At 33.6% G+C, this 25,156-nt stretch overlaps 1 protein-coding gene across 1 annotated transcript in view; it reads left to right on the top strand.

The window, feature by feature from the left end:
* NEGR1 (neuronal growth regulator 1) overlaps positions 1-25,156 on the top strand; it is a 914,829-nt gene that overhangs the window by 347,285 nt on the left and 542,388 nt on the right. The window lies entirely within an intron of this gene.

Below are 25,156 nucleotides of genomic sequence, written 5' to 3'. Positions count from 1 at the left end.
GAAGCACTATATGATGAAGAGGCAGGGAAGTACTATTTGACAGTTTCAACTGAGGAATCTCAATTGTTAGAACATGATGATGTACATATACTACCTGCAGTATTCTATGTGTGACGTGTGACCTCCACTCACCCAGCATGGTAGCACACTCATTGAAAATTCATGCAAAACATTTTTGCCAGGAAGCCACCTTCCCCTATGGTAGAGTACACCATTTTGAAACAACATGATATATGTAGTTCAGAAAGCAGTTTTCCCTGAGAAAAACATTACCACCTACAAACAGGGCCTCTGATCAATTTATTTCTTGCCCCCCTGCCAAAAAAAGTTTGTCATTGTGTAGAGTGTCTCTAGGTCTAATGTACATAATGCAACCTAATGGTTTCCAATTAGAAAATAACAGACCACATTTATAGAGGGGTAACCTACCTTGCTGGGAAAAAAAATACCTTTAGAACATTCAGTTTTTATTTAGCAGTACACTTTGTAAAAGTTTTTCTGTGCAAAGTTTGGTAAATCTCTCTTCCTAATAGCATTGTTAAACTCATTAAGGATTATTCCCCCTCTAATGAAAATTGGGAATTTGTGAATTGATTGTTCCAGAAGATTTGTAGGTGTTCTATTCACTGATGTACCACCCCATGTCTAAAACCAGTCATAGTAGATACTCAGTAAATATTTTAAAAATACACATATATAAAAGAAATGTGCTTTGGCTTTAACTCATGCACTGACCACAGCAAGGGAGTTTTTTAAATTCTTCATTTTTCATATCACCTTCAAAATCTATTGTTTACCATTTAAACCCATCATTAGGTATATCATTGGGGTATTGTGTCTCACATCGATGGAGGAAGTGAGTCCCTTCAGAAGTTTTTGCTACAGTGAAGGATTGGAATGGAAATCTAAGTGACACGTTCCTGTTTACTCTTCCCAGTGCAACGTGTACATTGTCTTATAATTATACAAATATAATTTCTAAAGGGAAAGTTGTTAACGTTTCAGAGTTGTAAGAGCAGATAGTTGAAGTGATACGATAGCAGGCTGAAGAGGGAAAGTGATATCCTTTAAGGCATATTTGTTTAAAACATGACAATCTGAGAAAATTGCTTGGCTTCCTCAATGCCATTCTCCATAGTTACAGCGACGTGTGGTCTGGCTATTTTCCAAGTGTTCTATGTGACTAATCACCATACATTACTACAAAATGGCTTCCCATTTCAGAACATGAAAACAAAGTTACGATGTAATTTAGAGAACATTGACTATAAGCATTTGCCATAAGCCTTTGCAACCACTTCTCCTCCAGTCATACGGTTTTTAAGAAAATGATATAATGTACCACCAGGTATTTGCTTCATCCACTTTATGAAGAAATGTAGTACTGATAGATTATTTGCATTTGAAGTAAAACATGTAAATGAAGGAGAAATAATGGCTAGTACTATCCCCTAGATGCATTATTTTATTTTATTTATTTCATTTTATTTTATCTCTTTTGGAATTTACCAAGCCAGAGTTGTTGATAATATGGAAATGCTTTTTATTTATTATATGTATAATTATTATAGCAGATGAATTTTCTTTGATTGTTTTATAATTTATAATTGATTTATAAATTTAAAAATTATAATAATGTGTGATTTCCAGTTATTCAACTTGTCCATATATTGTTAAAAGATTTCCAGGTAAGATAGGATCGTATTTCTTTAAAAATTCAAGCTTACAGTTTCTCCTTCCCCACAAACGCCTGGGGTGACATAAAATTTATATGCACCATTGTCTAGGAGCACCATAGAAGAAAACTATTGGTGCCTTTGGATAATGGTTGGGTTGAATTGCTCTATTTTCTTTCCCTGCCTGCTTACTCTGATAGGAACACCCAGCATGGACTTTTCCCACCATCATAATCCATTTATTTCAGAGTTGTGGCATTTATTTGAATTTTCCAAGTATAATATCAGTTCTCCATTCATTATTTTTTCGTAAGTGCATCTTAGTGTAATAATCCTCTGTTCTCCATTCTCATGTTTTTGTCAGGACCTATTACATCAGTGAGGAAATCTTTGTTTCTTTCTAGGCCTTGAACATACTCAGAGCTCATTTAGGTTTTCTAAAACTGAAACAAGTAAAGCTAATTATTCCTTGACCTGTATTAACAACCCAGCTGGTGGAGCCCAGATTTAGCCTACTGAATATAAAATTATAATAAAATAGACTTGCACCCTTCTTCCAAGTTGTGAGCATGTTAAATATTATGAAGAATTTTAAAAGCTGCTTATTTTCTTGTCCTTTAGGCATGATCAACCACTTTTCTATGGTCTCAAACCGTATGTTGCTTTTTAACTCCTTTAATATCTGTTCCTATGCCACAGAGCAGAAAATCAGAGGGGAGAAGTTACCATCTGCATTGGCTGTCATCACCTGCAGGAATTTTTGACTTGCCTGCTGATGTGATTGAGGCATGGTTGATTTTCAGCATACTACAAATGATGCTTTTGTTTCTCTGAGAACTCAGTATGTGAGATCTTGTGTGCACTTTAACTCTTTAAAAGGCCATTTGATTCTTTTTTATGAGTTAGTAATAAATTAGAAGTTTATCACCTGCAAAAACACTTGGAAACCCAAGTATAAGACATATTTTAAAACCTGCTTTTGAGGAATTTCGCAGACAGCAACTATCAGTAGATATATGAAAGGGAGAATATAGCTCAAATATATATGGGAGGCATAAACAGCTGTTTACTCAGTTCAGTTGAAGGAACACTAGGTCATATTCTATTTTTGTCATAGTATGTGAAATTTCAACACTTAATAGATTGTTTTGATCCTTGCACATATTAAAAGAAAATTGCTGATTTGGACAAAGGACATGTGTTAATTAGCTAATAGTTAAAACCTTAAACTTAATAAAGTTTGTCAGATTAACTAGCTGTCATTTGAAGAGGTAGCTGCGCTATAATGAAATAAGAGGTAGCTGTGCTATAATGAAATAAGAGGTATCTAAATTTGATGAAGTGCTAAGAATCATGAAGTGTAGTTATTTTTAAACTTAAGAAAAAATAACCTCAGAGATATATTTTTAAATTTTAAGCCTAGAAATTATTTCAGGATTCTACAAATAGCAAATATTAGCTGAATGAATGAGGGTAATTATTGAATGTTTGATGGCATAAATATTAGCATTCTACATCAATGTTTTGCACATGGTTACTGAATTAATGAATGAATCAAGAGATGTAATTATTCCTAGATTGGCTATTTTTATCACATGGCATACTGCACAAGCCCAGAAAAACATCGATGCATTTATAACCTCTTACTCTCTAAATGTGCTAGATGAATATTTGCTTTTATTATTATTAATTATTATTATTACTAGGATCAAATGAAGCTGTTGTTTAAGGAGGGGAGAAAGAGTAACCTCTCAAACATTTTCCAGGTGATTGAGATCTGAGTTCAATATTCAGTTCCCAAATGCAACTTTCTAAATGCTAATTTATTATATTGGGTTCTGTTGGGAAGGTTAACATTTTCTTAATAAAAAATGAACCATTACATTTTAACATAGGAAATGGTATGTAAAATGCCAAATTATAAGAAAGAATGGCTAGACAGACAACCTAGGTTTTCCTTAGCCCTTTTCAGTGAATAAATAAAGCACGTCACCCTGATCCTCAGAAACTTCCATTCAAAGCAGAGATCCTAGGTCCAGGATGTATAATCAGTCAGGAAAAGCTTAAGGAAAATCAGACACCCTTTAGAAGTTAAGAAAGAGACTCCAAAGCACTTTCTCAAAAGATATCTTTCAGAGAAAAATCTCTCTCCAAAAGAAAAATGTTGGGGGTTGGGGCAGTTCTACAATTAAATTAGTTTTTGACACCCACATGGAAGATTTAGAACGCATATTGACAAAAACACTACTTCACACAGATCCAGTATATCGTTCACGTCACAGATTATGAATAATTGCCTAAGTAGCCATCTGTGGAGGGTAACTTTGTCTAAACCCAGTATTGCATTTATAATACATTCAGCTGCAGGCAACAAAACCTCACTAAATCTAATTGAATCATACAGGCATACATTATCTTGCTTAAGATGGGCGATACAGTAGTCCCTTGGTATCTGCAGGGGATTCGTTCCCAGACTTCCCTGGGATCACAAAGCCTGCCGGCAGTCAAGTTCCTTTAAAATGGCATAGTAAAGTTGGTCCTGTGTCTGTGGGATCCAGAGATAGGGAGGGCTGACTGTACATGATTTTAGGTTTTGTTTAGTGGGTCAATACTGTCATACATTTGATTTGGTTCAGAATTTCTATAATTCCCTTGGCTCTAGCTTTATAGTCACAAGATGGCCACCCCTGCTTCCAGCATTAAATCTCAAGTCTTCCTATGGCAAAATTTAAAAGCACAAAGACAATGATGGCCAGAACAATGGGAAATAATTCTGTATGAGACCTTTGATAATTTTCTCAGGGAAGGAAATCATTTCCCAGAATAATTTCTCCACTGCGTCTATTGGCCAGAACTTGGATTCAAGTTAAAGGATACAAGCCCACTGCTAAACCAACAACTAGCAAAAGGACTAGAATCCCCATGTTTGATTAAGACCAATTATTGATCATCATCTACGGCTAATAGATAGACAACTAATAGGGTCCACTGCATCCAGTATTTCCTCAGGGTGAACATGGGACCCTCTTTTACAAACTCTCAATCACCAAGCACACTTTGGAGAATATTTTCTTTTGTTTTCATGTGATTATATGTAAAAGAAATAAGTAAATATTCTTTTTTTTTTTTTTACTTTCTTCATATATAAAAGTCTTTCAGTGATGTAGCTATCCATTACTGCATAACAAACCACCCCAAACATAGTGACATAACATAGTAGCCATTTTATTTTGCCCATAGTTTCTGTGGATCATGAATTCATGCAGGGCACAGTGGGGTTGGCTTGTGTCTTCTCAGAAATGGCTGAGACCTCAGCTGGGAAGAATTGGATATCTGGGGGTGATTTGAATGACTGGAGACTGGAATTATCTGGAGGCCTCTTCATTCATATGTCTGGCACCTCTTTTGGTAGGGATCAAAGGCTGGGCTCAGCTAGGACTGTTGACCAGGTCATCTATACGTGGCCTTTTCCCGGTAACTGAATTCCGAGAAAAAAAAAAAAAAAAAAAAAAAACATTCTAAGAAGAATAATCTGGAGAGTGAGCATTACAAAAGAAAAAGTTGAGTCCATGTGGCTTTCTCTGACCTAGGCTTAGGTTTCTTGTTTCATCATTTCTACCACATTCTATTGGAAAGAAGCTAATCACTAAGGCTAACCAAGATTTAAGAGAAGGGAACTTTTAACTGCACAGTTTGATCAGAGAATGGCAAGGTCTTAATGCAGAAGAGCATAGGGAGTACAAGATATTGTTTCTGCCATCTTTAGAAAATACCATCAGCCACAAGTATAAGATGAAGGTGATGAGAATTGAGATAGAACTGGTAATGGCACTACGAATTATCTTAGTTCAGGTATGATCTTTGTATAACTTGAACTTTCAACTCAAGGTATATTTTGAGGAGAGAAGGGAGTACTACCCCTCATAATGTTGATTTTCAATATTCTTCACGTAGAATAGAATCAGATGTAATGTAGAACCATAATTCCTGAACAACATGGCTGTATAAATCACCAGAGAGATTCACAATATATTGTTTTTGGGTCTCAATAAATTTTTACTGCATCACAAATTCTGGTTTTAAATTTCCACAAGTAATGTTTGTAACAAATCTAGTATGGTTCAAAAGAAGAAGTGATTCTAAATATGTTTAATCAATAGGATTATCTTTGGTAGCTTTTAAAAAATGAATATATATTCAATATAAAGTCATAAAATATATATAAAATATTCCCACCAACATAGGGATTGTGGGAGTATTAACTAACACAACATTTGAGAAGGCGATGTGGCAAAATGAAGGTGCACATAACCTTTGACCCGGCAATTCCACTTCTATGATTTTGTGCTTTAGCTATATTTACATTCTTAACACAAAGGTTATTCATTGCAGCATTGGATTAGCAAAACATCTATTTACTGGGAGATAAGTAACCAACCTCCACCTAAAAGACATGAAGGTTAACAGTGCTCTGCATTCTCTCTGTAAAACAGAATGAGTGCCTACGACGACTTCTCAGAGCAAGTAGGCTGCTTTCTCTTTAACACACCCCTCATCCTGATTGATGAATAATCTAGGGCTTTTCCTGTAAATAGTTCCTGGATGACTCTTCAAGCACTTAAAAGAAGGAGGATATATCTACATGCATGCATTATGGAAAGATATCTTAGGTATATTGTAAAGGTAAACAAGCTATTTATAGTATATTATGTATAGGATGATCTTATTTACGTTAACAAAAAATCTTAAATAAATATAAGTATAAAATATTCTTGTTTATATACTTTCTGAAAAGACATGCAAGAAATAGTTAACAATTTATTGGAGGAGTGAAACTGGAGCTTTTAGAACAGGAGTGACTATTTCTGTATAAGTTTTTTTTTTTTTTTTAATCATGGCAATTCATTTAAAAAATATTTTTTATTTTTTATTTTTTAAAATTACTAGTATAGTTTTTGTTGGTGGTGTTTAAAATGCTACAAAAGTGATTCTTGATGCCCATCCAGGCTTGAGAAAAACCGTCATTAATGTAATTCATTTTTTTAGGTGAGAGTAAGAAAAATGAAAAATGTACTTAAAGAAAAATACTTGAAAAATTTAGAAGGAGCAGAGTAAAAGTCCAAGATTTTTTAACAGTGTATTCTTTGAGGAAAATCAATGGTAGACAGTTTTTATTCTTCTAAATTAGCATTTGTAAATGCAATAATGAGATATGCTTTAACATATCATTAACTAAGAGATAGGTGCATCTTAATTTCTAAAGGATTTTTAAGTATATTGAATAGAGCCAACTAGGGCAGATTTTCATTACAAAGTGATATCATTATACCAATGATTGCAGGCTAATTCCCCACTTATACAGTCTGACCACTGACCACGCTAGATCAAGAGAGTTTAATTTCCTTTGTAAATGTTCATTCCTGCTCATCTTACATGACAGCAAGCAAAATGGTGGTTTAATAAGGGAAGAAATCATTTTTAAAGGGAGAATATGTAAAAGCCAATGCTGTGGATTTTTGTCACAATAATTATACACTTCCCTTTACCATCATCCCCTGACATATCTGTGTAAAACCAAAAAGAAATCATGTTTTCTGATTTGTTTCCTATAACCTCTTAAATGATGCCCACAATTGTATTGACCTTTAGTGTTGACAAGTGCACACTGGACTTGTCTTCAGGAAATAGGTTGTAATAATAGATCCTTTTCCTTCTTTCTTCTCTGACATTTTGGCATTCATCGCGTTTTAAGATTATATTGGATTTTTTTTTCATGAAAGCCTTACTTTATACTTGCCAACAGTTGAGTTTGTCTGTCATTTTCCCCCATTCCCAAGAAATTCTTAAGATGAGTAAGAATATTAATAAAAAAATAGCATGTTTAGATATTGCCCCCAAATTTAAGATAATTTTATTAATTCTTATAAAAACTGCTGTCAGATTTATTATCCCAGTTTTACAAGTGAAAACAATTGGAGCTCAGAGACATTACGTGATTTTTTTCCCAACTCACAGAACTAGTAAGTGGCAAAATGGGATTCCAGCCTAGGTCTGTTTGACTCCAGATCTCTGCTCTTATACACCTTTTACTTATAAGGATATTATCTTTGCAAAGTTCTTTACAGTTTACCAAACATTTTTATAAACATCTCATTCAGTCATACAACATGTCCAATAGGTTAAGTGACTAGAAATAGTTAAGTGGCAGTGCCAGGGGCTGGATCTCATATCTACTGACTCCAAAATAACTTCTCACAAGAATGCCTTTTATTTAAATCCTCTTGACATTTTACACAGTGGACAAAATTGTCTATAAATGTAGAATTTCACTTCGGAGCTGTGCTTTCAAGCCAGGCACAAATAGTGCTTAATAAAACGTATCAGAGTTGATTCAAGCCTTCTACCTCAAGAGATAGGAAGAGGAAATTCTTGATTTAGAATCAGACACAAACTTTGGGGATGAAAGTGCTAAATAATGAGCACTTACTGGATTTGAGCATAATCTTCTGCTCACTCATAACTAAAGTTCAGTTCAAACTGATGGACTTCATGAGGATCTTAGTCTGTTTGGACTGCTATAACAAAAATACCATAGATTGGGTTGCTTACAAAAATCAAAAATGCGTTACTCACAGTGGTGGTGATTGGGAAATCCAAGATCAAGGTGCTGCCAGATTTGGTGTCAGATGAGGTTCTGATTGCTGGTTCATAGACAGCCGTCTTTTTGTTGTGTCCTCCCAAGGCAGAAGGGGTGAGTCAGCTCTCTGGGGCCTCTTTTATCAGGACTCTAATCCCACCTCACAAAGCCCCTACCTTCTAATACCTTCACATCGGGATTAGATTTCAACATATGAATTTGGGGAAAACATAAACTTTCAGTGTATAGCAATAAGTGAATCGTGCTTCTCAGTGAGCCTAAAATATTGCCAAGAAATTGCTTAGGCACTGTGAGAATATGATAAAATCCTCTTCTGTGCGTGTTTGATAAAAGTATGATATATGAGCATTATCATAATTTGTTTATGGAAAAGTTGAGTCATCAAATTATACAAGCCATGGAGTTAATATTATGCTAAATGATACCTGAGGAAAATGAGCATGATTTTATTTTGTATTCTGGCATTCAAGGAATCTTGTCTCAATGGGTTTTTTTTTTTTTTTTTTTTTTTTTGCATTTCTACAAAATGTATAGTACCTTTTAATAAAAGGTAATTTTATAAGAACTGTTTCCAGACTGAGTTGAATTTACTACTATGACCTCGGCAATAAAATTAACCAAAGTTACATTCCTGCTTATTTCTAAGTCTGGAAAAAGTAGGCCTTAATGATAGAACAAATGTTTAGCCCAGCAAATTAACTCAGCCTCCTAATGAGCCAGTAATGTTCATGGGAATGCTGGACAGAATTTAGGTTGGAGACAAGAAATAAAAACCTAATAACAGTAAAATAATTAATTTGAGACTCTGTTCTGGCCATTAAAAATTCAACTTTAATAAGAAGTAAAGGAAACTTACATTTCCATTTTATGCTATGATAATTTTATAGACAGTGTAAAATTATATGTAGCTGCTTTTTATCTGATACAAATTTGTGTGGCAATAAACATTTAAGGATCAACTTTATTAACAAATGTCTTCTTGTAACTTTGACCATAGAATATAAAACAATGCACAAAGAAACTAGTAACTTTTTTTATAGTAGGAAAATTAGAAGAACATTTTTATTCAAGAACCAACTACAAAAGAAGTTTCATAGGCAAGCCCCAATGTCTTTTACAAAGGAGGTAGACAGTAAATGTCACTGAGTTGATTTGATTGAAAGAGATGTGTGAGATTTCAACATTTATATAAACATGGAAAATACTCTATAGACTATTTTTTCATATTTTAAGTCAATCTTGTTAACCTCAAAGGGTACCATACACTAATGGTAAGGCCATCTGTTGGTGCCTTTCAGAATGAGTACATATTTACCTTAGAGCCTACCTATGAAAGCTCTTAATTTGAGATTTGGGGCGTCAAGGAATGTTTATGTGAATTTACCTTGATGTCATTTCTATGATATGTGATTTTTGGCATAGCTGGTAAAGAAAATATATAGTGTAATCTGAACTGAATTTTCATCTCTTGATAATGCCTTGTTTGGGGGTTCTTATTTATTTACCCAAATTGTCAGTGGAACCTATTGGAAAAAAAAAAACGTTTTCCTATGTGTAAAGGTTTTCATTTCACAAAGTATCTGTCAAAAATAATGTCTTAGATAACTTAATGAGCTTTTGCCATGAAAATAATTAAAATAAGAATTAGAAAGAAAACATTAGATTTGAAGAAATAGGTATGAACTTTAGAAACTTTGTGCCAACCTGAAAAATAAATCATTGGCAATTAAACCATTAGGAAGTCTGTATGTTAGGAAGAGAATGACAAAATTAAATATTCAATTAAGTTTGTTTAGACCAAAAATAGATTAGTCTCCAGAGACACAGAAAACTGTATCTAGCATGCCCATATGTAATATTGTATTTAAAATACTTTGCCATACATGTTTATAAAATAACTTACCTAACACATATCTTTAACCATTAAGGAACATTGTGGAAAAAGATATTTTGGGAAGGGGAGATATTTTAAAAGTTTAGATTGATTGAAGTTTGAAATTTATTTTGGTGTGGACCAGGATAAAAAAAGAAAGTATTGTTCAACCTGGTGGATAGTGGTACTAGTTTGCAAAGTAGTGAAAATAGGAAGAGATATAGGATTTGGAAGAATGATTATTTCAGTGTTTTTAAAAATTCTGTTGGAGATGTGGATGCTTGGCTCCAAAGGTCTGGAATTCAAGGGAGAGATGTTGGCTACATGTATAGATTTGGGAATCATCATGTTATAAAACTGATAACAGAAGAATGCAAGTGCATTAGATCACTCAGAGGAGGACAATCAGTGGTCCTTTGTCCTTTGCATTAACATAATGAATGAGATTTTAATGGTATAAACAAAAAAGATACTGAGATAGTGTCAATAAACGATTAATTTAATCTGTCTGGGAGGAGTTAAGGAAAATTTCATATAGATGACAACATTATGACCAAAAGGCTTGGTCCTAAAAGATTAATTACATCTTGTAGTGCTAGCGTAGGACTAAAGGGAGATAAATGTTATGTGCGTTGATGCCCCTGAAATTTCTGAGACTAAGTACTCTACTCATCAAAGTTTTGGAAATGATGAATCAGTATTATATTCAGAGTCAGTCTTGGGAGCAGTGTAATTCCCTGGTCTATGAGAAAGTCTCCTTTTTGTTGTTCCTTTATCTCCATTATTTCATAGCTTTTTTCTGGATTTGTTTATGGAGAGACAAAAGTTTCTTCATTTTCCAGTTAAAAGTTAGGCTTATATGTGAAAATGTCTGATTAAGTTAATATACAGATGTGAATAAATATACACTTTGAAATCCGTTCTCTCGCACTTTGGGGAAAGAGGTTAGAAAATTAGAATGTAGGTGCTAAGGGAAGGGATGTCCCTAAGTAGGAAAATATAGTAGAAAGGGAAGGCTAGAGGCATTAAATTTCATCTCACTTTTTTGTCATGAAAATGCTGCAGTTATACTCAGAAGATGTGGGCAAATAGAAAATGTTAAAAAGGTCCTTCATGACCTATACTAATTGCATGCACTTTAGTGAAAACCCTATTCATTTGGGATGATAAGAAAGGAGAACTTGAAAGAGGGAATTTATAATGGACATTAAAGGATGGATGAAATTCTAACATGTAATAAAATGAGGATATTTTAGACAAATTTATCATTAATGGCTCAGTTTAATAAAATCATTTGTGAAAGGGAAAAAAAAACAAGTTGCCTATTACAGAGCATTCATATTGGGAGGTTATAGATGAAATGTCTGGAAAGTAGATGGAAGTCACATTATAAAATATCTTTAATTCCGTAATAATGCCTTCGGACTTGATTCTAAGGACAATGAAGAGTTATTTGATGATATTAAGCAGAAAATTACATAATCAAAGTAGAATTCGAGAATAATTAATCAAATAAAAGTTCCTAGAATGGTGGTAAGGTGGTAAGGTTACTCTGTAAGTTCTCTGATGGCAAGGGGCCTTATTGATTTGCCAGCAATAAGTTTTTATTCATATGGACATTTGGTCTATGTTAAACAATTTTACAGTACCAATGAGATGGGTAGATGTGTTGAAATGGTTCCAAAACCCAATTGACACTTAAATGTATTTATTGTTTGAGTGATTGTTGAGAAATATTTTGGTCACATAAAAGACACTTTTACAAAGAGCTTAATTAGGATATGCTTTATTCCTCCAACTGAAAAATACATAAGCATTCTCCTGCTATACATCTTCAACAGTTTTATTTTCACTGATCGTGAATCACTGTATTGATTGGTATTTATCGACAAAAATACCAATTATATATCTATTTGTTTCAGTTCATTTTTATATAGTGTGAAATTCTCCACCCAGAATTGGTTTGATGTAACTTTAGTGCTTATAAAACTGGATTTTAGAGACTTGGAGTACCCAAGTAGAGCAAATACCTGATGGTATCATGCTAACCCTTGAATTTAATACTAGTGCTATGGCTACTGGCATTTAGTTTTCTGCACTATAGACTAAGCCTCTAAATGAGCCAGAGTGGACAAAGCGAAACTCACTGAAGTATGCACTAGGATATAGGCATGGCTTTCAGTTTGGCATCCTTTGTGCCCTCTGTGGAGCATTAATTCTGCAAGATTAATTTTGAATACCATATTCAGAGATGAATCATTTTGGGAATACCTATATATTACCTCTATGGCAGAGTTCTCATGGACATTAATATACTAAATGCTCTGAGAGTTTCGGCAGTAAGGAAACCTGATTATTTTAATTAATTTTTATGCACACAGAACTACACTTTGAAGAGATTTTTTTTTAACATCCCAAGGAAATAGCTCCATGCAACCCATTTTGGAAAATGCTGATTTTTACTTCATAGATAAGGCAAACTAGATCTTCAGAGACTAAGTCCTGATTAACAGTTAGTTGGTAGCAAAATAAAAATTACAGTCCAGTTCTTCAGATTTTATTTTCAAGCCCTTTTTACTAGGCTGTGTTACTACGAATCTCTGCAGTTAGAATTTAGACCAAGTGAACTTACATGACCATTAAGATGAACAGAAGGTAAAATAGGAATATTTCCTGCTGATGTGACTGATGTATATTGACAGAGAATTGCACAAACATTTTATAGCTTTTAAAGTATCAGCATTAAAAACACTATTATTTGTTTCTCACATTGACTTTAGTAATAAATTTTGACTAATCAAGTTACTTATTTCTTATTATTGTTATGATATATAGAAAGAGTTCTTCACCTACCCCAGAGTACCTGCAGCTTTAGCAGTAAATATACTTAAAGGAACAAATTGAAAGGTGAGAATTTAATTTTGTGAGAGGATGCTACTTCACCATTATTTCTTTAGGTTGATGATGTGTTTTTAATATACTTTAATAAACTTTGATGTGATATATAGGTAATATATGTCATTAATAATCATACTGAAAGAAGACTTATTCAATTAGTAATCTGTCCAATAATTGTTGAGCACTTGGTAGATGTCAGACACTGTGCTAGGCTCTATTAATATATTGACAGCAAGAAAACCCTTGTCCTCAAGGAGTTGGCAGTCAAGTTTACATGTTGAAGCTGTATTTAGTATTGAAATAAATCACAAAAAAAAATCAACTTGTTGACATATCATTTTGTAACCCAAACTACTCCATATTAGCTCTGCCTTCTTAAAATATTTACCTATATTCTTAAGATATACTTGGTTTACTGGTAAACTCAAATGAAAAGAAATTGAGTTTATCCACTTCAATGCTGTCTTCAGCACATCTTCATTTTTAAAACAGAGCAAGTGTCCTGTATAGACAGATGTGAACATAAGCCTCCACACAGAAGTATGATTTGTTTATAAGACCTTTCTTTCCTTGGCAACAGCATAGTTAACTGAACTGAAGCTGAAATTTCTGCAGAAGTTTCATGCTGTCAACCACAAAAAAACAAAAGGGACTCACATGAAAGATGTGTATCATGATCTGTGCCATTGCTGACCTACAGCTCAGGTTTGGATATTTTAATAAACATTGCTCTCATAACTTCCAGTGCTAAACTGTTTTGGGAAAAGTAAATGCAGAAGTATAAATCAGGAAACTAATAAACTTTCTTCATTTAATGCTAAAGCAGAAGACTGATCTGGAGCAACTCACAAATGGCTGATACTGCTTCTTTTGGGAGAGTAAAGACTTGGTCTCTATTCATGGTCCCTGGAGTAACAACAAGTGAGCAACAAACAATTTGGAAGGTTATGTAAGATTCAGGTGTATAAGTGAATAGAACCTTTCCGCCGTTTCTTCTTTTGTTCTGTAGGGAGGCCTGCTTAACCTTTGGTGGTCAAGGCTGCCTTCAGAGAATTTGCATTCTGTTGTGTCAGATGATTCCAGAGCCCTGAGTTCACTGCCATTTATATCTGTAGGCTAGGAAAGGAACAATATTAATATTCAAGAATTTATCCACTACTATATAAGGGAATTACTTTCAGTACAATATTTTTTTTCCTCCTGTGCTGTTACTGTGCTCTTGGACCCAGGCAAGATCTGACAATAGCCTAACAAAAAATTTCTTTTTCTTTTTTTTTTTTTTTTTAATTTCCTGGTCTCATTTAGACAATTTTCTGTAACATACTAGGACAAGAAGGGCTGCTCAGTGACATATGGGTAAATTGAAAGATGCTTTAGAAAATTAGAGTTTTGTAATAGTCTGGAGAGTATGGTAGAAAGGGCAAGGAATTTGGATTCAGTTGGACCTTCAATTCAAATCCCTGCTCTTACTATTTCTAGTTTGTAACTTAGGACTATTAATGTCCTTAAGACTCATCTAATTCTTCTGTAAAATATAGCAACAGCAGCAACTTTATAAAGTACTTTTGAATGTTTGATTAGTGTTTAGAATATCACAAATGATGAAAAGATTGTAATCTTTATTTGATCATTTACTATCTATGATTGACAACTACAAGATTGCAATACTTTTTATTAGGATCGTATTATTGCACTGTGTATTTTCAGCAATGTTCTTATATGGATTTTTGTTTTTAATATCTTTGTTCCTCCGATTTCCTTTTTGGAAGTAAGAAAAGCATAGGTCGTTGAAAATGATGATTATTCCAGCACTTACCTCATCTTCAATTTAGTGTTCATTAATTCTGAGGTTATTATCTACGTGAATTATCCCAGTAATTGCTTAGGTCAGCGAGATTTTTTAAGTCTTCCATTTTATTTAGGCTTATATTCAACCAACTTTAAAATAACCTCATTCAATTTTTCAAAGCCTGAATTTATGAACTGTAGTGCATGGTGTCTCAGGAAGATAGAGAATTTGGATTCATGATAATCAGTATACAGTAAATCAATTTATGTGAAAGCCCTTTTTCTTAAAGAAAGTAATTTCTTCCTTCCTTGGTTTGTCTTTGTTCTCCAAATATACCCAGTACAGCTGGCTATAAAATAACCATTTTTGATTTAACCAAGAAGCAGGGAGGAATATAAAAGTTTAAGGGTTAAAAATACCCCTCCACACATACTAATTGAAAATGTAATTATGAGGAGGAAATAAACAATCTAAGTATTATTCTTTTTTAAGGTGCTAAATGAGTAAGAAACAGTGTCGTAATTTGGTCCTACATCCATACATTTAAAATTATCCAAATAAGTTAAATAATATGGAAGTAAAGGATCCAGTAATTATATTACTTTAAGGAGAGAAATATTGATTAGATGCTAAAGAAACTTCAGTATAAAATTGTTAGTTGACTGAAGGTAGACTTTGAATAAAATTTTTAAAATAAAATTGTTGGCAATTAAATGATGCTTGCTAGCTCAACAATGACCAAATAAGGAGTTTGTGTTTTACAGTTTCAAAGGCTTGAGGATGCACAGGATCATCTATTTGGTCAGTTTTATCTCTAATTAAAGCCTACTGTATATAAGTAGTAAACTAAAGGATGAATATTTAGAGACATTAAAATGCAATGAGATTGAAAAGGAGGAAGACTGGGAAAGCTATTAAAAGTTCCCATTTTACATAAATCTAGTTCTTATAAAAAGAATATGATTGAACACTGATTAAACTATAGTTTTCTGTTTATCCTCCTCTCCAATAAAACCTCTTAAAAGGCTTACTACATCCTTAACATCATCACTACTCTACTGAAACTGCTCTCAGTAATGTCACTGAGAAATGATCTTCAAGGTAATGATGTATTTATCAATTCCTCTTTGACTTCATAGTGTTAGACAATAAAGAACATTCATGTTCAAATATGTTTTTTCCTACTATTCTCAATACCAAAATATGCAAGATCTCTTAAGTTTCTGTCCTTTAAACTCCCCTTTATTCATATAGGTCCCATAGCATGATCAAACCCACATAAATTACAAAAAATTTCCAAATATGTCTCTTTCCTAATGACTGCATTTATAATCATTTATTGACCATCTCCTCTTGGCGATGCCACCAGTGCCTCAAATGCAATATGTTAAAAGAAAGTAATTATTATCTCTGCCCTTAAGCCAAGTCCTTTTTCTAATTTCCCTAGACTTAAATAGTACTTATATTTTTTGAGACATCTAAGTGCAAACAATTAGAAACAATGTCATCTGGTCTTGCTTTTTTACTAGATCCCTCATCTCTTTCAAGACTAAAAATTCCACCTTGACTATGACTCTCCCAAGTATTTTTTCCTTTAAGTTTTCTTTGTTGACAAGCCAATCAAGTCTGCAATAACTTCAGGCTAAGATCATAGCTTCTAACTAAATATTCTGCCTGTTTTAAGAATCCTCATTTCAATTCAGACTACACAAGGAGGATTTATGCTTTCCTTCTTTTATCCTCTCTTTGGAATTTTTACCTATGTGCATTATACTACCTATCACAGTATATCATTTTGTTCTATTTACCCCTGTGTCTCCTTACTATTCTGAGAATTTCTGGAATTTCTGGGACCATATATTTCCAACTTAGTATTCTTAGCCAATAGGGCAGTGCTGAAAACAAGTAGGGAGCTTCATAGCTTCTTGTGGAAAATAATGCCTGGATGAATGAAGGGAATATTTAAAGTACTGCTGTTTTCTGATTCTCCTACCTTGGGGAAATTATTACTACCTCTGGAGCCTCTTTCTTCAGTATATAAAAGGGATAATAACATATATTTCAGAGGGTTATTATGAAATTTTATCACACAGTATATATGAAATCACTTAGCTTACTATCCAGTTCACAGGATATGCTAAAAAAAAAAAAAAAAAAGCCCTCCTCCCTAACTCCTTCAAAAATATCCCTTATCTACTCTAAAACATCTTTATTGCTTACTGAAATTGTTCCAAAATTCACAGGTCAGCATCTGAAATCCTCTGTCATTCACCTCCAGATGAATTCTGGAACCATATTCCCCACTTCTCTCCTACACTCCCATTTAATCATATCAGATTGCATGCTACACTACAGCCTCATTCCCTATTCTGTACCTCTTTACCTGTGCTTCTCTTCTTTCCTGCTGTGAACTGTTCTGTTGACAGCTCTTATTCATCCCCCTATCTAACTCTCTAAATGATTCCTGTCTATAAAGAGCCATCTCACATCCCTGTTTCTCTAGGTAGTTTTCCTAATTCTTCTACTGTGGTGAGTTATGATCGCTACTTTCTTGAAGTTCTATAAACCATTAAGTATCTTATAACACTTCTATCACATCTGTCATGGTGTAAATATTTTGCATATCCTCCATTGTTGATTGTAAGCTTATTTAAAACAAGGAAGTAGTTTTTGTCTTTTAATTTACTGAGGGAATTGACTCCGACTCAAAATAAAAATCTTGAATTCATTTTAAAGTTTGGTTATTTCTCAGTAAGATTAGACAGGTATGTCTCAGTTTCACCTTGTTTTCTGTTTAAATACAAAGTGGAGTTTAATTAGTTGTAATATTAGTGATTTGCCTGCTATAGCTGCCTGCCCATTAATAGCTGATTTGAATGACCAACTTATTTCACAAGGGTCACTGAGCATCTGTTAGATAATGATGACATTCAGCCATTGCTAAAGATGAAAGACAAATGTTTCTCATTATTTATAAGACAGTTTGGAGTTTGGCAAAAATAAAACGTATACTTTGCCAGAAATGGTTTCCTTTAATTATTGCACTGGTGTGTGTTTCAAAGGAAATTTAATCCATTCACTTGTTTGTAACTCGGTAAAATGTCACTTTATAATCTATTAGCTCTCCATAAAGTCCTATATTTATTTTATAACCCATCTTTTTTTCTTTTGTACTAAGTACATAAAAAATAAAATGAGCCATTAAAGAATTGTGCAGTGTTGATTTGAAATCCCGGAAACATACATATGATAAACTAGTACTTTAGAGAAAACAAAAAGAAAGATATGATAGCTTCTTTCAAAGGCTCATCATGAGAGAGTCCGATTAGAGAGAGAGAGAAAGATACACGTGTGTATATAGTATGACATCCATGAAGTCCTTTTGAATAAGAACTGAGTCATGAATTAAGGAGCTCAGGAGACAAGCAAGCCAGGAAACAACAGTCCCGTGTGTTCAGTATTGATTGCAAAGACAACTGTGAAATGTTGGTAACAGAAGAAAAGCTGAAGAAAGTGTGGCTATATTTCTAACATGATTTTTATAAGGCAGTTTGCGCTTAACTAACTTGCTGGGATGCTTGAAAATAATGCATTGTGAAAGATAAGAAAAGTGGATATTGTACACTTCGATTTTCATAAAAGATTTTGACAGCTTTACGTGGGAGATTAATGGCTAAGGTAGAGAATTGTAGAGTAAATGCTAAGGAGTTTCTTACATAGGAAACCATTTCAAGAATAAAACAAGGTCTTCGAGGGTGAAAATATTTCAAGTAAAAAAAGAATTTCAAATGTAGCAACCCTGGGACTTCCCTGGTGGTCCAGTGGTTAAGAATCCACCTTCCAATGCAGGGGATGTGGGTTCGATCCCTGGTCGGAGAACTAAGATCCCACATGTCAGGGCAACTAACCCTATGCACTCTAGAGCCCATGCGCCACAACTAGAGAGCCCGGGCGCTGCAACTACTGAGCCTGCCTGCCACAACGAAAGATCCCGCATACCACAACTAAGACCCGACACAGCCAAATAAATAAATATTTTAAAAAATGTAGCAATCCTTAAAATTATTGGGGACACTGCACTTTAAATTTCTAATTTAAAAAGCAGTCACTTTCCATTCTTCTTTTCCGTCTCTAATTCATTATGACCATATGTTTATCATGTTTAATTACATTCCACAAATATGTAATATGCTAACTACAAGCTATACTAAAAGCAATTGCTAGTGTGTTCAGCAAGAAAATGCAGATACCTTTAAGGACAGTGGGTGAAAAATTTATCTTTTGCTGAGAAATGAAAGAATTACTGTAGGACGAACCTAAAGTTGGAAGTCCAAGGTAAATGACATAAACAATGATAATATGTAGCCAAGAACATGTTTGTAGATCATCAAATAAAAATATAAAAACCTATCTTTGTATGTGTAAGGATAACAATTAAAAATATTATATTGCTCCAATCAAATTAAGACCAAATGAGTAAGGTTTCTCATGTTTAACAAAATACTTGTTCATTTATTGAGTTTTCTTTATGCCTCCTCCTTACTCACTATTTATCTACTTAACCCAGCCCTTGAGCTTTTTTCACATGTTCCAGAAATTTAGGAAAGAAAATACCATGATGTGAGTGGCTTCCATTTGTTTTTTCTGAGACAAATAGGAGTTTGTTTACTTTCAGTGCATCAAACCTAGAATTTGGCCTATGTAATTTTTATAGTTAAATGAACAGCAGGTAAAAACAAACTCTGTAGACAGTGGGCATTCCTGTTTGTTCCAAATGATATATTCCGTTTTGGAACCGTAGAGGAAATCCAGACATTCATGTGTGTGTTTTAATTTAGAATAATCAGGAACAAAAGCTCTAAAATACAGTGGGAGTAGGGTGAATGCCAGTGCTACCTCTTCTACTAAACCTGCTCTGACCTAGTCCCACCCTTTTCTGTGTCCAGAAGAATTTGATTTCTTCTCTTTTATGTACCATTTGCACAATATCTTATTTCAAGTCCTCATATTATTCAAAATACACACTTTTTTTAAAGCACCAACTGTGTAACAGACATTGTGCTCATTACTGGTCATCATAGTGAATAAGTCAACCAGGGTCCTTTACAGTTTAGCAAGGGTGATACAATTAAGCAAGGGATTTTGCAGTGCAGGGTAATAAAGCAAGGTAGTTAACATGCTGGGGGAAATGCAAGCTTTAGGAAAGGTCCATTAAAGCTGTCTAGGGGCTTGGAGCAGAGATGTCACAGAGGGCTTTCCAAAGAAATGACATCTAAGGTGAGGTATTTAGGTCTTGTCATCTGGAACATTTCAGTTAATCTTCACAAAATAGCTTCTTCAAGTACATATTACTATCCTCATTTTAAAGAATCAAATGTGAAGGCTTAGAAAAATTAAGTAGTGCCCAAATTCCTAGGGCTAGTTAGTGTCAATAAGAATTGTGATTCAACTCCATGTTGTTCTGAATTCAAGGTAAAACTATCTTGGAGAAACCGTTTCAGTATTTTTCCCAGATTTTGATTCATCTGTTTTTAGAGAACATTATAGTGATGGTTTTCTTTTTTACTCTTCAAGTTTGCTTTTTATAGTGACTCAAGGAAGTAGTGACTAATATCACAGAATTCTGACCTTGGGAGATGATTCAGCCACGGAGATAGGAAAATATGTAGCAGTCTAGTAAGGAGAGATCCAGTCAGAAAGTCATGGCTGTAATTTCAGCTTTTCCTAAATCACAGTGGAATTTTACATCCCTTGGAGGCACTTGCTTTCCTGAGCCAGCCAGGCACTGAGATATGACAGGTCCAGCTGTCCACTAGATGCTACTACTGGATGGATCCTCTAGCAAGAGAAGCATTAATATTTAGAGAGATTCTGGTACTTTCTGTAAGAAAGAGCTCAGATGAAATTAATATAAATTATATGTTGGTTACATATTCAGATTTTGCCCTTGTTTACTATTCTTGTAATTATAAGTATTCGTTTTTACTTCTTGTGCATTTTTACACTGAATGTATCTCTCCTCCCTTCTCTCACAACACACACACACAAGCACACACAACTCTTGAAGCACACACATACCTCTTGAAGCAACAAAGGTTTAACAATAATGAAAGAATTGATCACAGAGAAAAGTATATTTTAGATTTCTGAAAAAGAAAAGAAAACCAAAAGACTACCAACACATATATTTAAAATACACAGGTATTAGCTAAAAATTTTCAAGTGTATTTTAATATTGAGCAAACAAAAAAAGAATAATTAAGCTCTGGACATTTAGCAAAGTTAAGATATTATTATCAGCAGTTTTAAAAGACTAGCTAAATATTTTTAATTTACTGATGAATAGATGATTATCATGCAGCCTGGCTCAGATTTCCAGCAACTTTAAACATACACTTGAAATAGAAGGAATTCAGACTTTTTAAGCAATTATTCAACAAGCCCATGTTGTTCATGAAGAATGTCTTTGGGGCAGTACAGGCAATCTGAAAACTAATATTCTAATAATTCTCACATAGATTCAGTTGTCTATATTCCCTACCCCTAGGTAGATAGAAGCTGAAAGTTGAAAAGGAGAAAAAATAGAGGCAAATAATGCTAATAGCTTTAAATAAGGAGTTAAATAGCTTAACAGTAGAAAAAGATACAAAATACTGCATTTCAGGTATCAAAAATTTTCCAACTGTGGTATAAATGCCCTAAAGATATATGATGACTTTCAAAGGCCTGTGCAGGAACAGATAATTTTAAAAAATTTCTTGACTTAAATTTTCATATGTTTTCTTTCCTAAAATTGACCTGCCTGAGAGTGTAGGTCTGTGGTTGAATTGCTTCCATTTCCTACCTCTTACTTTTGCACTCATCTTTCACTAAATCTCTCAAACATACAGAATCATATCATGGAGCATAGTCCAAAGTGTAAAACCCACAAGAAATGAAACAAAGAGACAATATACAATGTTGGTGTTCTCTCGGTCCATCCATGTTGCTGCAAATGGCATTATTTCATTCTTTTTATGGCTGAGTAATATTCCATTGTATATATGCATGTACCACTTCTCTACCCATTCCACTGTCAATGGACATCTAGGTTGCTTCCATGTCTTGGTTATTGTAAATAGTGCTAAAGTGAACATTGGGTTGCATGTATCTTTTCGAATTAGAGTTTTCTCCAGATATATGCCCAGGAGAGGGATTGCTGGATGATTAGGTAACTCTGTTTTTAGTTTTCCGAGGAACCTCCATACTGTTCTCCATAGTGGCTGCACCGACTTACATTCCCACCAACAGTGTAGGAGGGTTCCACATGGATATTTATTGTAAGGCCATTCCTAACCCAGAACTATCCTAGCTCTAGGAACCATTCACTCTCTCCTTGGCCATAAGATATCTCATTGTCCTTGGAACAAAATGCAAATTCTTATATAATGGGCCACAAAGCCTTACAGGATCTAATCCCTGCATTTTTTTTTTTTATCTTGAGAGAGAAGAATAGAGCTAGAAGAATCAGACTCCCTGACTTCAGACACTATTACAAAGCTACAGTAATCAAAACAGTGTGGTACTGGCACAAAGACAGACTTATAGATTAATGGAGTAGGATAGAAAGTACAGAGATAAACCCACACACTTATGGTCACTTAATCTACAACAAAGGAGGCAAGAATATACAATAGAGAAAAGACAGTCTCTTCAATAAGTGGTGCTGGGAAAACTGGACAGCTATGTGTGAAAGAATGAAATTAGAAGTTTCTCTAACACCATACACAAAAAATAAACTTGAAATGTATTAAAGACCAGAATGTAAGACTGGATGCTATAAAACTCTTAGAGGAAAACATAGGCAGAACACTCTTTGACATAAATCTTAACAATATCTTTTTGGATCCACCTCCTAGAGTAATGAAAATAAAAACAAAAATAAACAAATGGGACCTAATGAAACTTAAAAGCTTCTGCACAGCAAAGGAAACCATAAACAAAATGAAAAGACAACCTACAGATTGGGAGAATATATTTGCAAGTGATGCAACTGACAATGGATTAATCTCCGAAATAAACAAACGGCTCATGCAGCTCAGTATCAACAAACAAACAAAAAACTCAAAAGCTCAAAAAAACAAACAACTCAATAAAAAAATGGGCAGAAGACCTAAGTAGACATTTCTCCAAAGAAGAGATACAGATGGCCAACAAACACATGAAACGATGCTCAACATCACTAATTATTAGAGAAATGCAAATCAAAACTACAATGAGGTATCACCTCACACCAGAGGTCAGAAAGGCCATCATCAAAAAATCTACAAACAATAAATGCTGGAGAGGGTGTGGAGAAAAGGGAAGCTTCTTACACTGTTGGAATGTAAATTGGTACAGCAACTATGAAGAACAGTATGGAGGTTCCTTAAAAAAATAAAAATAGAGTTACCATATGATCCAGCAATTCCACTCCTGAGCATATATCTGGAGAAAACCATAATTCAAAAAGATAATATGCACCCCAATGTTCATTGCAGCAGTATTTAGAATAACTAAGGTATGGAAGCAAGCTAAATGTCCATCCACAGCGGAATGGATAAAGAAGATGTGGTACATATATACAATGGAATATTACTCTGGCCATAAAAAAGAATGAAATAATGCCATTTACAGCAATATGGATGGACCTAGAGATTGTCATACTAAGTGAATTAAGTCAGACAGAGAAAGACAAATATCGTATGATATCACTTATATGTGGACTCTAAAAAGATGATATTGATGAACATGTTTACAAAGCAGAAACAGACTCAGACTTTGACAACAAACTTATGGTTACCAAAGTTGGAAGGTGTGTGTGGGGGGAATGAATTAGGAGTTTGGGATTGACATATACACACTAGTATACATGGGTTATATGGTCAACAAGGACCTACTGTATAGCACAGGGAACTCTACTCAATATTCTGTAATAACATATGGGAAGAGAATCTAAAAAAGAATGGATATATGTGTAACTGAATCACTTTGCTGTACACCTGAAACTAACACAACATTGTAAATCAACTATACTCCAATATAAAATAAAGATTAACTTAAAAAAATAAAATAAAATAAAATATTGGTGTTGATTTTGATATAACAAATAATTCTAGAGTCTGCTAAATTCTATTGCAATTTAGGCAGTTTCAAATTTTCAACACATCTACATGAACATCTACATGAAGATACAAGAGAGTTATAAAAGATATTGGGAATGTTTTTGATGATAGATTACTGTAATCATATCATTCTGATGGAGTTAAAAAATTGAGTGGTGTTGCTACAACAGGATTCTTTGTATCCTCATAGTTTGATTTAAGAAAACAAGGTTCTGTAGAATTGATTCTAAACTCTATTTCACGTGAGCAAATAACATCCTTATTTGCACAAGAAGGTTTTTGCATGTGTCTAGATAAAGCCACCTCATTAAGACATCCATTATTATCTATGTAAAGCAATAAAAAAGTTCAATATTTTTCAAAATGTATGATATATATGATTTAATCAATTGTATACTATTAATGATTGTAAAAATAAATTCCTCCATAATATTTTTTACACTTAGATCCTTCCAGTCATAAGAATTTTTATACTCAATTTACATTTAATTTTACTGCAGAGAAGATAAGGTATCAATAAAAGATTTTAATTTTTTAAAATTTAGGTTAGAATCAAATTATATAGCACAAGTGGAACGAAAATATGAGTTTGAGGAGAAAGAGCAACAATGTAGCATTTTTTAAAAAACAGATCTTGTTCATCTTTTAAAAAAAATGACTGAGTGAATATCAAATCACTGTTATTTAGATTTTCTTGGATGCATTTAAAAGTGAGAATTAACACATTTAAATGTGAGGATTAACAGTTTTATTTTAAAATATCCATGTTTATGGTAATCAGAAATTATAATTTTTGCAAAGACCTTAGCTTACAATAAAAATTTTAGGTGACAATTTAAAAACATGCAATAGTTTACATAGAACCTGTTAGTTTCTATATAGTTTATATAGAAAATCATTTTATGGACCTTAAAAGCAAAAAGAAAACAATTGCTCACCTTTACTTCATCTCGCTGAGTTTGGGAAGATCACTGTGCTCATGCAATCTGCAAATAGAGGTTCATAACCATGTCCTAGAGTTATGAGGAAAATTAACTCATAAAACCTTATAATAATTACAAAGTATTTTCATGTATATTTTTCCTTATAACTTTATAAATCTATCTGCCATGCAGAGTC

This window comes from Balaenoptera acutorostrata, chromosome 1 (assembly GCF_949987535.1).
Source record: "Balaenoptera acutorostrata chromosome 1, mBalAcu1.1, whole genome shotgun sequence".
Classification (NCBI taxonomy): Eukaryota; Metazoa; Chordata; class Mammalia; order Artiodactyla; family Balaenopteridae; genus Balaenoptera; species Balaenoptera acutorostrata.
Note: the sequence above shows the minus strand (reverse complement) of the source record. Positions and strands in the feature narration are given on the sequence as shown.